This window comes from Callithrix jacchus, chromosome 5 (assembly GCF_049354715.1).
Source record: "Callithrix jacchus isolate 240 chromosome 5, calJac240_pri, whole genome shotgun sequence".
NCBI classification, from domain to species: domain Eukaryota; kingdom Metazoa; phylum Chordata; class Mammalia; order Primates; family Cebidae; genus Callithrix; species Callithrix jacchus.
Window position 1 is genome coordinate 12,805,091 of NC_133506.1, and position 13,981 is coordinate 12,819,071.

The 13,981-nt window shown below is 42.4% G+C and overlaps 2 pseudogenes across 1 annotated transcript in view; both read right to left on the reverse strand.

The window, feature by feature from the left end:
• Positions 1-477: 477 nt before the first annotated feature.
• The window catches only part of LOC118153556 (small ribosomal subunit protein uS3 pseudogene), a 34,094-nt pseudogene continuing 20,590 nt past the window's right edge, over positions 478-13,981 (reverse strand). Inside the window, exons 5-8 of the transcript XR_013535110.1 lie at positions 13,661-13,745; positions 13,377-13,538; positions 4,974-5,132; positions 478-3,633 (exon numbers count right to left, since the gene is read on the reverse strand). The product of XR_013535110.1 is annotated as a small ribosomal subunit protein uS3 pseudogene (transcript). The remainder of the gene's footprint in view (positions 3,634-4,973; positions 5,133-13,376; positions 13,539-13,660; positions 13,746-13,981) is intronic.
• LOC100402822 (GTP-binding protein 4 pseudogene) lies at positions 9,081-13,369 on the reverse strand (annotated as a pseudogene).

Consider the following 13,981-nt stretch of genomic DNA (forward strand, 5'->3'; position numbering starts at 1 on the left):
TGGCCCCACAGCTGCTACTCCACTTGGTAAATGCAGTGGAGGCTGAACAAAAACTGGGTTGGGGTAAAAGAAAAAAAAAAATTGGGTTGATAACCACCAAAGTTGATTCTTTTCTCCCATGAGATTTACTGAAAATTCAGGTGAACTACCTTTGTATGACTAAAAGAGACTTAGCGAAAAATAGCTGAGTTTCCATTAACCAAATTTCCTGGAACCAAAGGAAAATTGTGCACTTGGTTGCACATTTAAAATGGGAACTGCAAGTATTAAAAGAGCAAAGCATCACATTTAATAATCATGAGGTGAGGCTTAATGATAAACTACTATATCTACATATGTGCATCATGTACTTGCAAAAAATATCAGACTGTTGGAGCAAAACTTAAGGAACTATGAATGCTAATTTGCTAGTTTATCTGAAATGTCTACCTGTTCTTAATTACCTCTTTTTTTTTTTTTCCTAAGAAGTAAGCTTGAATCTGGCCTTAAATACTTTTTTTTTTTTTTTTTTTGAGACAGAGTCTCACTCACTTCGTCACCCATGATGGAGTGCGATGGCACGATCTCCACTCACTCTAACCTTTGCCTCCCTGGTTCAAGCGATTCTCCTGCCTCAGCCTCCCAAGTAGTTGGGATTACAGGTGTGAGCCACCACGCCTGGCTAATTTTTATATTTTTAGTAGAGGTGGGGTTGCACCATGTTGACCTGGCTGGTTTTGAATTCCTTACCTCAGGTGTTCCATCCACCTTGGCCTCTCAAAGTGCTGGAATTACAGGTGTGAGCCACTGTTCCTGGCCTCTTAATTACTTATTAATCAACCTGGCTTTCTCTGAGTTCTCAGAGGAATGGGACATTCAAATTTAACTTAAACAAAATCCATGAGAACATATACCCAATACAAATGCTTTGAAGCTGCAGAATATCAAAAGCCATTTTAGTTGAATTCTATTTAGTAATCTTCTCCTCAGATTTTTTTCTTTTTAAAAGCCTGTTTCCAACATAATTAGAGAGAAGGCATTATGCTAAGATTCCTAGTTTGCTCTCAGAAACGCCCCTTCTTACTTTCTTGATGTTTTTTTGGATGGCAGAGAGAAAAGGGCCATGTTTTAGCAGGGTCCCTATGATATGAGTAGAAACACTTTACTTATCGTTAGAAAGCTGTGGTTACCTTGGCAGGGAGTAGCCACCTTGCTAGGGAAGCTCCCCCAGGTTGTATCTCTGGGAATCAGCCCCCAGTTAACCAGGCAGTTCTCTATTTATTGTATTTTTGTATTTGTGACTTAACCTTTAACACAGACTTCTTTCTTTTTGAGATGGAGTTTCACTCTTGTTGCCCAGGCTGAAGTGCAATGGCACAATCTCAACTCACCGAAACCTCCACCTCCTGGGTTCAAGCGATTCTCCTGTCTCAGCCTCCTGAGTAGCTGGGATTACAGGCATCCGCCACCACACCCAATTAATTTTTTTTTTTTTTTTTTTGCTAGAGATGGGGTTTCTCCATGTTGGCCAGGCTGATCTTGAACTCCCGACCTCAGGTGATCTGCCCACCTCAGCCTCTCAAAACGCTGAGCCACCATGCCCGGTTTATTCCAGGGACCTGGAATAAACCAATCTAAACCTATTCTAGAATCTGCTTTACATTTCTTTCATTTACCAGGAGAGAAAGAAATAATCCCAGGTTGTTTGCAGATCAAAAAAGGAGAACTGTTAGAAGAAAGATGCTGTGAAAACTAGCAATGAAGTGAGAAAATGGTTTGCAGGAGACAACTGCACAGCAGCTGCTCCTCCGGTGTGTGTTTTGCTGATGAAAATCTTTTCGAGGGGTTGTATTGGAACAAACCCATATTAGGAAGTCCCAATTCTGTCTACAGCTAAGACACACACGAAGTCAAAGCACATTAGTGTTTTTTTTCCTTGAATATTTCTCTTTGTTGTCTCTGTAACTGACTATATTAGAAAATTACTCATATTTTCCTTCAGCTTTTACAAAGAAATTTAGGTTAAGCAAGAAGAGAAAAGCAATTTCTAATTTGTTTTTGGGTCTGCGAGTTCTGCAGAATCTGAGGAGAGATGGATATATTTACTCGTAAATAATTCACCTTCCCACCTCTCAAATAGAAACACTCCAGGCACACACGAAAATTCTCCACTTTGGAGAGCAGCCCAAACAGCAGCTCCCCCTTAACTGGCAAACTTTGCTCTAGAAGCTCCTTCACCTCTACCCTGGAGAACTTCAGGGGAACCTGCTCTAGTCCACGCCAACGCCTGTCCCTACCTGCCCACTGGTTCCTAATGACCCCAGTCTTCTGTTGCATCTCTCTCCAGTTATGAGGAATAAAACAGACAGTATTCTCTGCCACCAGCTCCCCATCCCAGCCAGCCTCCCAGCACACAGGGGCCTCCGCAAAAAACCAGAGTGCAAGTACATTTTCTCACAGAATTGTCCTGGATTCTCCTCTGTCTCATGCCTCCTATTTCCCTTCCCAATGTAGAGCCACACCCTCATCATTTTCAACATTCTTTTGTTGTTGTTCTTGGCTATTCAACAAAATCCATGATCAATGTAGTACTTTAATACGTCTGATTTCACGAGTGCACAAACAACCTTGCCTGAGGCTGGTATGAGCAATCGGAGTCTCCAAGACAGCCCAGGTCACTGTCACTGGCAAGGGCCATCCCCAGATCAGAGCCTTCCGCGCAGCCCAGGGTGCTTGCAGCTGCACCGCGTTCTGGGTCTCACTCTTCTCCGGAGCCAACATCTTTACAACCCATAATATTTTCTTTCTTTCTTTTTTTTGAGACGGAGTTTCGCTCTTGTTACCCAGGCTGGAGTGCAATGGCGTGATCTCGGCTCACCACAACCTCCACCTCCTGGGTTCAAGCGATTCTCCTGCCTCAGCCTCCCAAGTAGTTTCGACTACAGGCGAACGCCACCACGCCCAGCTAATTTTTGCATTTTTAGTAAAGACAGGGTTTCACCATGTTGACCAGGATGGTCTCGATCTCTTGACCTCGTGATCCACCCTCCTTGGCCTCCCAAAGTGCTGGGATTATAGGTGTGAGCCACCGCGCCTGGCAACCCATAATATTTTTAACTGATTATTTTATGCCTTGGAAGAGCTCATTTTGAGACTGCGGTTGAAGCTTTCACATCAGGGAATGATCACACCGCGGGCTGGAGCGCGTTTAGAGTCATTCTGTCCTAAGGTCACCAGCCCTGCTGCGAGAGGAGCAGAAGTGGGCGGGCGGAGGACGCGCTCCCTGCTGGCTGCTGGTGGCACTAGGGGCTCCCGGCAATGAGGCCTGTGAGGGGCGCCTTTCCAGACGCATCAAACCCAGCGTTCAGACACCGAGGATGACACCTGCGAGGGCGACAGCAGGGTCATTGGAAAGGGGCAGGTTGAAGACCTGAAGTACCAATTGCTTGGGCTCCACGCACCATGCTGGGTAGATCCTTTCTTCAAGGCAGCATTCTGAGTCGTTCATGCCCATTTTGCGGACGGGGGATGAAGGCTTCTGAATGTTAACTAACCCGCCAAGTTGAAGAGCCAGAAGGATTTGGACCGAACCCGGGCTGCCTTCCCAAGCTCACCTTCTGCTGGCCCACCTCCGCCTCTCAGGACCTGAGGAACCTGAGGGAAACAAGAGCCCTGTGTTAGTCAGGGTTCTCCAGAGAATAAATAGTTAAAGATCAATAGCTACGAGGAGATTTATTCTAGGAATTGGCTCATGTGGTTATGGAGACTGACAAGTACTCCCATCTGCCGGCTGCAAGCTGGAGAGCCAGGAAAGCCAGTGGTGTAATTTGGTTCAAGTCCAACAGCATGAGAATCGGCATAGCGCTGGGGGAGTGGGGGGCTGTGTAAGTCCCAGGGGACTTACAGGAGGTCAGGTTAAGTCCCAGGATTTGAAGGCCTGAGCACAGATGTCCAAGAAGATGGATGTCCCAGCACAAGTAGAGGGAGGGAATTCGCCCTTCCTCCGCCTTTTTGTTCTTTCAGGCCCTCAGTGGATTGGACGGTGCCCACCCACACAGTGAGAGCAGATCTTCGCCTAGTCCACTGAGTCCAGTGCTAATCTCCAGGGGGCAGCTCACAGACACACCTAGGAATCATGTTCTACCAGCTAAGTGAGTATCCGTTAGCCTAGTAAGACTGACACATAGTTTTAGCCACCACAAGCCCTCTGTACAAGGCCACTGGCCCACTCCCTGGGCTGGCTTCTGATGCTGTCTGCAGGCCAAAGCACCAAGATCTTGGCTAGGGTCCCCGTCCTCTGAGCCATGCAAGGACACTCCTTCCCTCCTGTCTAAAGCCCTTCACCCTTCTTACCACTCAGTTCCAGTGGCCAAGGCTTTGAGGGGGCAGCAGAGAAAGCTGTATATTCAAACCCCTGAAAGAAGATGTCCTACGTTTGTCTTGGATAGAACTAAACCGTCCCACATCCATAGCTGTGGGATCCCTGCCATCCCACAATCATCATATTCACAACCCTGACTTAAGGCACAAACAGAAGCTACTGTCTGACACATGGGCCCTTGGCTGGTACACACAGAGTTGAACCATCTGTTGGGCAGTTTGCCCGGGGCTTGCCTTGCTTTTGGCAGCCCGTATTTATCTACAATGGGCCTCTCTGATATGAGGGTAGGTCTTGCTGGAGGCCAGGATAACAGAGCCTAGGAATTAGGCATGTATCTCCTTCCTTGATTTTCCAAGATGCCTTTACAGAATCCTCAACCTGTTGACGCTTGGTATCAAAGCACTTCCCTTTTCCACAGCTGTACTTAGGAATATAAATAAAGGCAGGAAAGATTGGGAAAGTGGGAACGAGCCCCTTGCAGCTAGCTGTGTGGGGAAGCGGACAGCTCCCCTGTGGGGCCTGTCCTGGCTACTGGAGGCTCCCGGCAATGAGGCCTGTGAGGGGTTCCTTTCCGGATGCATCAAACCCAGAGTTCAGACACTGAGGGCAACACCTGTGAGGGCGACAGCAGGGGTCACCAGAAAGGGGTGGGGTGAAGTCATCATGGTGGGAAGACATCATGGTGGCCACGTTCCCCAGGGCTGCAGAGAATCCAAGCTGTGGCTGCCTACCATGCCTCCTCTATTCCCGTCTTCACACAGCTGCCGACTGTCTGCAAAAAGGAATAAAAAATAAAAGCAGAGTGAACTTGACATCCTATACCTTCCAGCATGATCCCTCTGAACAAAGTAGAAGTGGCGCAAGAGTTGAAGGAAAGAACTGAGAGAGGAGAATGGAAGGTAATGATGAGATCTGATGAGTTGCTGTGGTCAGACCCCAGAAAACCCCACAGCAGCAGCATCAATCCCCTTCCTGTACTCAAGGCTGAGGGATCAAAACTTGAAGCCCAGAGCTGGAGCCTCAGGATTCCTCCCCAAATCACACTTTCATGACTGTGGGCAAACCCTGGAGTCATGTTTCTCATGTGGGCTCATGTTTCTCCGAGAATTGTAGAATATAAGGTAAAATTTATTCTATCCTTTCATCTTCTTGCTTTAAGTTTAGAAATTGCTGGTGGCTTTCCTTTAAAAGCAGTACATTTAAATGTTTATATTAAGTTCTTAAGTTTCTTAAGGCAAAATATTGATGGTACCATCACCATCTTGGTCTGAAAGTCAAGTTTACCTTATAGAAAAGACTTGTGCTCAAGTGAGTCTTCCTCAGTCAAAGATTACATCTTGAAAGTGTATACTACGTTAAGCAACTTTTTTGAAATGTTATCATATTTTAATCGGAATTTCACTCACAACAGGAAGAGTAGACGCTGGTGAGGTCAATGTACTTATTTCACAAAAAGCATTTTTCTCCATTTTATTTTTATGAAAGATCAGTGCCTTGGACATAATGTTCACTTCCATTCAAGAACATCTCTTGATAAGTAGAAATAATTTTTCAGGCAAAAACTTGATGTTCTAAGTTCAATAATAATCTGTTTCTACACTATGCAAAATTCTGGTATGAAGAGAATTTTTACTGACATAGTAACTTTTTTCATATATTTTATTATTAAAGAAAAATAGCCAGGTGTGGTGGCTCACACCTATAATCCTAGCACTTTGGGAGGCCAAGGCATGTGGATTGCTTGAGCTCAGGGTTTAAGACCAGCCTGGGCAACATGGTGAGACCCCCATCTCTATTAAAAAAAAAAAAAAAAAGAAAAACTCAGCAAACCACCATGGCATGTGTGTACCTGTGTAACAAGCCTGCATGTTCTGCACATGTACCCAAGAACTTAAAGTATAAAAATAAAAATTTAAAAAACTCATAGGATATCCAATAGTCATCAGTTCTCTGGTTTCAAATTTCTGCCAGAAAAGTACTCTACAAATCATCTTGTCTAAAGCAAAAGTCCTTGTTCATAATAGCTGCCACCAATTTCTAACTATTATGTTGCCAACAACAGCATATAGCAAGTCAGTCAGCTCAGTTATTGGGAATATTTTCAGCTGTTAATGTTGGCGTGTGTGCAGCATAGGGTTGGGACTGTGGGTACAGGAGTCATACTTCCCAAGTTCAAATCTTTGTTCACTGTTTACTGTCTAAACTTGGGCAATTGACTAAACCGCAATTTCTTCCTCTTTAAAATGGAGTTAGCGTATTCCTCCTAGAGTTATTGTAAGGATTAAACAGACTTATAGACCTAAGGCGATTATTGCAATGCTGAAGAAATCTTTTCAATTTCTCTTATGTTTCTCAAACTGTGTAGGTCATGCTTGGAGAATGAAGTTTTTAAGTTAGTCGAAAATCTTTTCAGCAAATTTAATTCCTTTGCTATTAAGAAGTCCAATCAATGTTAATGATATTCTTCTGTGTATGTCAATAGTCTTGAAGTGTTATAGCCTATAGCCCATATCACTTAGTTTTTAACAAGAGACTTAATTTTTTAAGAACAGTTTTAGGGTTTCAGAACAGTTGAGAAAATAGTACAGATTTCCCATATACCTGTTCCAAGTTTCCCTCAGGGCAATCATCTTAAATTACTGTTACCACATTTGTTACAATTAATGAACCAATATTGATACATTATTAGTATTAGCTAACATCCGTGCTTTACTCAGATTTCCTTATTTTTACCTGATGTCCTATTTAGGTGTTAGAATCCCATCCAGAATATCACATTACATTTAGTCACCATGTTCCCTTAGGCTCCTCTGGGATGTGACAGTTTCTCAGACTTTTGTTTTTTTTTAATGACCTTAATAATTTTGAGGCATATTGGTCAAATAGTTTGTAGGATACCCCTCCATTGTAATTTTGCGTTTTCTCACGATGAGACTGGAGTTATCTGTTTTGAGGAGGAGGACCCTGAAGGTAACGTTTCATTTTCATCACATATTGAGGGAACATAGTATCAATATGACCTTTCACTGTTGATGTTGACCTTGATGACCTGACTGAAGAAGTGTTTGTCAGATTTCTCCACTGCAAGGTTACCCTTCACCCCGTCCCTTAACCACACTGTGCCCGTTGTAAAAAAGTCACTACAGCCCATACTTGGGAGTGAAAAATTATGCCCCCCTCCTTGAGGGCACAGCATCTACATCAATAATTTGGAATTCTTCAACACGGGATATTTGCCTCATCTTCCCTATTTGTTTATTCAATAATTTATTTATATAAGTATATTTTGTTGTGTAATCTACTACCATTTTATTTATTTTGCTGCTCAAATTGTGTCCCTAGTGTAAAGAAAAGATAAATATTATTTAAGGTGATGGTATCTCAATTATCCTGATTTGATTATATGGATGTATCAAATTATCACATGAACCCCAAAAATATGTATACCTAATATCTTCAATTACCTAAATAATAATCCTTCCAGTTTTCTCACTGGGAGCTCTTTCACGCACACACACAGCTCTTCGTGGTCCTTTAGACATGTTCCCATCACTGCCTTTTTAACAAAACAAACAAAGCACATCTCCTGACTTTCAAGCACTACAAGCTGCTCCAGCCTCCTCGTGTATATTTTCTGCCCCGGTCCTTGACAGACATCTCTCCAAGAAGCCTTGATTTCTTTTACTGAAGAATGGCACCAAAAACTGCTATCTGGGAGCTAGGTGTGCTAATTGCTACTGGGTGTTGTTTTTTTCAGTACTTTCACAGAGCAAGGAAACATATGAATGTATACTCACCTGTATATAAAGACATATCTATAAATATTTCTATGTGTTACCATTTACATCCATATTAGGCTAGACATGAGTTCCTACTGATCTCTCCAGCTCTAATCCATTACAACATACATCATTCTGTTCTCCTAATTCCCTTGCTTGCCTGTAAAACTTCACCTCAAAAGTGAGAATTCTTGTTCCCAACATTTGCCATTTATTTACTCAATTATTTAATTCCAATATATATGTAAGCCATATCATAATTATTGACCCATGGGAAGCAACGTTATCAACTACAGCATAGTGCTTAAATTCAATTCTTTTCACTGTAGTGTTACACACTGAAACATTTCCAAAGCTACCAAGGTCAGCATCTTTCTGCCCCCCCTCACTTCAATGGGGTTGAACATTATCATTTTTAACAAACAAACAATTGGGTGTTATATCAATACAAAAGGAACTTCATGTTCATATGTATATACATACAAATCTATTTCACTTATTTAGAAAAAAGCAAGTTATAGAATAAAAGATAAAATATTAACATTCTATATAAATATAAGATCTGATGTAAATTGTCATCAATAAAGTGTTCATATCCCACACATTTTATCAAGCTTGCATAATATTGTTCATGCAATCTATCAACTGCAATTCACCTTGGCTTTTGCTGATTACAAAAATGTTCTGGCTGGGCATGGTGACTTGTGCCTGTAATCCCAGCACTTTGGGAGGCTGAGACAGATGGATCACCTGAGGTCAGGAGTTTGAGACCAGCCTAGCCAGCATGGTAAAACCCCATCTCTACTAAAAATACAAAAATTAGCCAGTGTGATGGCAGATAGTAATCCCAGCTACTCCAGTGGCTGAGGCAAGAGAATTGCTTGAACCCAAGAAGCAGAGGTTGCAGTGAGCTGAGATCGTGCCACTGCACTCCGACCTGGGTGACAGAGCATCTGTCTCAAAAGAAAAGAAAAAGTTCTCCTTTCTGACCACTACTTTTAAATCTCTACTTTATTTTCTCCTGGGAAATAAACTTTAGGCAGTTGAACCACACCAAGCTTTGACCTCAGCCTGGAATAAACCATACTAATTTGTTGAACCCCAAGCTGAATCTCTCTCTCTCTTTTTTTTTTTTTTTTTTAAAGATGGGGTTTCACCATGTTGGTCAGACTGGTCTTGAACTTCTGACCTCAGGTGATCCGCCTGCCTCGGCCTCCAAAGTGCTTGGATTATAGGCGTGAGCCACCACACCCGGCCTGAATCACTCTCTCTTTTTTTTTTTTAGACAGTGTTTTGCTCTTGTTGCCAAGGGTGGAGTGCAATGGCACAATCTCGGCTCACTGCAACCTCAGCCTCCTGGGTTCAAGTGATTCTCCTGCCTCAGCCTGCCGAGTAGCTGAGATTACAGGCACACACCACCATGCCTGGCTAATGTTCTGTATCTTTAGTAGAGATGGGGTTTCACCAGGTTGGCCACGCTGGTCTCTAACTTCTGACCTCGTGATCTGCCCTGCTCAGTCTCCCAATGTGCTGGGATTACAGGCATGAGCCACCATGCCTGGCCTCTGATGATAGCTTCTTTTGCTGTGCAGAAGCTCTTTAGTTTAATTAGATCCCATTTGTCAATTTTTGCTTTTGTTGCAATTATTTCTGGTGATTTCATTATTAAATATTTACCTGTGCCTATGCCCTGAATGGTATTGCCATTTTCTTCTAGAGTTTTTATAGTTTTGAGTTTTAGATTTAGGTCTTTAGACCCATCTTGAGTTAATTTTTTTTAAAAGTGTAAGGAAGGGGTTCAGTTTCAATTTTCTGCATATGGCTAGCCAGTCCTCCCACCACCATTTATTAAGTAGGGAATCCTTTCCCCATTGCTTTTGTCAGGTTTTCAAAGATCACATGGTTGTAGATGTGTAGCCTTATATCTGAGTTCTCTATTTTGTTCCACTTGTCTGTGTTTGTTTTTGTGCGAATACCATGCTTTGTAGTTTTGTAGCCTTGTAGTATAGTTTGAAGTCTGGGAGCGTGACGCCTGCAGCTTTGTTCTTTTTCCTTACGATTATCTTGGCTATATGAGACCTTTTTTGGTTACATCTAAATTTCAAAATAGTTTCTTCTAATTCTGTGAAGAATGTCAATGGTAGTTCAATGGGAATAGCATTTAATCTATAATTTACTTTGGGCAGTATGGCCAATTTCATGACATTGATTCTTCCTATCCGTGAGCAAGGAATGTTTTTGCATTTGTTTGTGTTCTCTGATTTCCTTAAGTAGAGGTTTGTCGTTCTCCTTGAAGAGGTCCTTCATTTCCCTTGTTGTTTTTTTTTTCGCTTTCTTCTGGAGGTTTATTTTGGATAAAATAGTTGAAGACAGATTACAATGAGACATTGTACAAAAAGACTAGAAAATAATTTAAGGGGGTATTTTAAGCATGGGATACTGACACACTCATAAACGTGTTTGCTCCCAAGCTCTTACTAAAGAAAATAAGGTTTTTCTCCCAAAAATAACCCAGTTACACCAGTAAATCTTCCCAGTTCTGAAAATCTGAAGCGATTGGTAGATACTCCATTAAATGTAGAACATTGTCTGCTCAAAATATTTGTAATATTATGCAGTGACAAACATTTCCCACATCTATATAGGGTTAACCATAGTTTTCAGCAAAGCAACAAGTGCTTTACTGATTTTGTCTTTTTCAGTTTACAGATAGCTCCAATTTCATGAAACCCTACTGTACCAAGTCAGCAAATAAACAGCAACAGCCTCGCCGAGCCACGCCAATGGCAGGGACCCTATCTCCTGTCCTTTCTGCCAGCTTTCCTCTCTCCGGAGAGTAAGTGCTTGGGCTTCATATCAAACACATGTCCATCCGCCTCCCCTTTCTTCCCTAATCGATTCATCTTCTTCTGAGCATTCTTCATCATAGTCTTGGCTTTCTCCACCATCTTGACATCCCAAAGACCAGAAACCTCACTTGGAGTTCGAGGGCAACTCCAACTCTGGGCCACAGAGGAGGCGGGAGCAGAGTCTTCCCCTTTCTTTTCCTAGTGACGCTCCGGGATCGTCTTGCCTGGACTGCGTAGTGGGCGTTGTCTTTATTGTCAATGTCAACACCAAGACTACGTGACTCATTCTCCAAAACTGTTCTCTGAAGCTTCTTAGCAGTTCGAGGCATCCTGGGTCCCTGTGTATTCTTTTCTTTGGACTCCAGAATTTTCAACTTCTTTTTCTCTCTAATCTGCTTTGCCTGCTGTCAGATTTCCAGCATCTCCTCATCTTCACTCTGAGTCACTGTCATACTCTCTGGCAGCTGTTCTCAGTCCTTCTCCTTTTTCTAATTCTTCCCATTTCTTCATGATGGCTGGATCAATATAATCAGCTATATTATGGCCTTCCCAGATTTCTGGTATCTTATCATGTTTTTCAGACGAATTCATTAAATCCCAGTACTTCTGAAGACCCAAAATTTAATCACCTCCAATTTCCAGCTCAAGATCTCATTTCCTCTTCTTCTTGGGCTCCTCCATTTCCATCCTCTTTCTGCGTGCCACCACTCCTTCGGGGATCAAAGGGGGCCTCTGCTTATCGTTCCTCCTGGTTGGGACAGCCAGGTGCAGTCTATTCAGCGCTTCATTCACTTTATTTCCCTTCATTTTGGTTTCCACTCGATGAGCCAAAAGTCTATCGCAAGCCTTTGTTTTAACTTTAATAACACCTTCCTCAGTCAGGATTCTGGTCTTTATTACAGGGAATCCTTCAGCCTGCAAATCTGTAAATATTTTCTGATCGTCTTCAGAAAGTTTGGCTATTCTTTTCACATCACACTTGTTGGCTACAACTATAAGAGTCTTGTTGATGAGGAGAGGTCTGATGTTCTGGAAGAGTTCTAGCTGCTCCCTCAGCCCGTGCCTACACTGCTCAGACAAATCCATCACGTACGGGACTGCAGCACGGAGATGGGCAAGGGCAGTGATCTGCATCGCAATGGTGTTCCTGTCCTCCAGAGGATGGTCCAGGATCCCAGGAGCATCTACAGTCTGCCAGTGTAGACAGTTAGAATCCATGTGCCCAACAAACAGAGACTTGATTATGAACGCAGAGGGTCAGACATCCACATCTGCTCTTGTCACCTTATTGATGAAGCTGGACTTCCCAACATTTGGATACCCACCCAAAAGCAGAGTCCTGGTATTTGGATCAATGGTTGTGGCAAAGGGGATAAATGCTGATGCACTTGCTCCAAATACTCCAAACTCTGCTTCTGCCTCTTGATCATGGTGCACATCCGCCCTGGGGCTGCACACTTCAGCTGCTTGCGTAGAGGGAGTCGGGGGTCGCTGTACTTCATCAGCCAAAGTCATCTTTAGCAACATTGTCCACTAAATTTTTGGCAACATTTATTTGCCCCAGAGCCAAATTGTAGTGATCTTGTTGTAGAGAATATTCATCAAATCAGCATAGAACAGATGAATGTCATCCAACTTAGGGAAATCTGTTAGAATTTGCGAAAGTCTATCATGGTAATTCTGTTGAGCAAATTTGACTTTTCTCATGTAAAAATGTCCAATGCGATGAATTTGGCAATGTTTATGAGTAACAGCTGGAGTCTTCTGTTGAGTCTTTGACAACTTCAAGTCAATAAAGTCCTTGGCAGACGGCACCACCGTAATTTTCTTGAAGTTGTAGTGTGCCATGCCGGCTGCCGTGTGCACGCAGGGACTGGGCGCTCCTGCCACTTCCCTTGTGAGCTGTATTCCTAGGAATTTTATTCTCTTTGTAACAGTTGTGAATGGGAGTTCATTCATGATTTGCCTCTCTGCCTGTCTATTGGTGGTATATAGGAATGCTTGTGAATTTTGCACATTGATTTTGTATCCTGAGACTTTGCTCAAGTTGCTTATCACCTTAAGAAGCTTTGGGGCTGAGATGAAGGGTTTTTTAGATGTAGGATCATGTCCTCTGCAAACAAAGACAATTTGACTTCCTCTAAGAAAATAGAAAATAATCAAATAGACACAATAAAAAATGATAAAGGGGACATCACCACTGACTCCACAGAAATACAAATAACAATCAAAGAATACTATACACACATCTGTGCAAATAACTAGAAAGTCTAGAAGAAATGGGTAAATTCCTGGACATATACACCCTTCCAAGACTGAAACAGGAAGAAGTTGAATCCCTGAATAGAACAACAACTTCTGAAATTGAGGCAATAATAAATAGCTTACCGACCAAAAAAAGCCCAGGACCAGATGGATTCACAGCTGAATTCTACCAGAAATACAAAGAGGAGCTGATATCCTTTCTTCTGAAACTATTCCAAATAATTGAAAAGGAGAGACTCCTCCCTAACTCATTCTATAAGGCCAGCATCATCCTGATACCAAAACCTGGCAGAAATAAAACAAAAAAAGAAAACTTCAGGCCAATATCCCTGATGAAAATTGAAGCAAAGATTATCACTAAAATACTGGCAAACCAATTACAGCAGCCCATCAAAAAGCTTACCCACCGCGATCAAGTTGGCTTCATCCCTGGCATACAAGGCTGGTCCAAGATATGCAAATGAACAATAGTAATCCATCACATAAAGACATCTAAAGACAAAAACCAAATGATTATCTCAATAGACACAGAAAAGGTTTTCAATAAAATTCAAAATCCCTTCATGTTAAAAACTCTCAATAAATTAGGTACTGAAGAAACATACTTCAAAATAATAAGAGCCATTTATGACAAACTGACAGCCAGTATCATACTGAATGGGCCTAAGCTGAAAGCATTCCTCTTGAAAACTGGTACAAGACAAGGGTGCTCTCTCGCACCAGTCCTA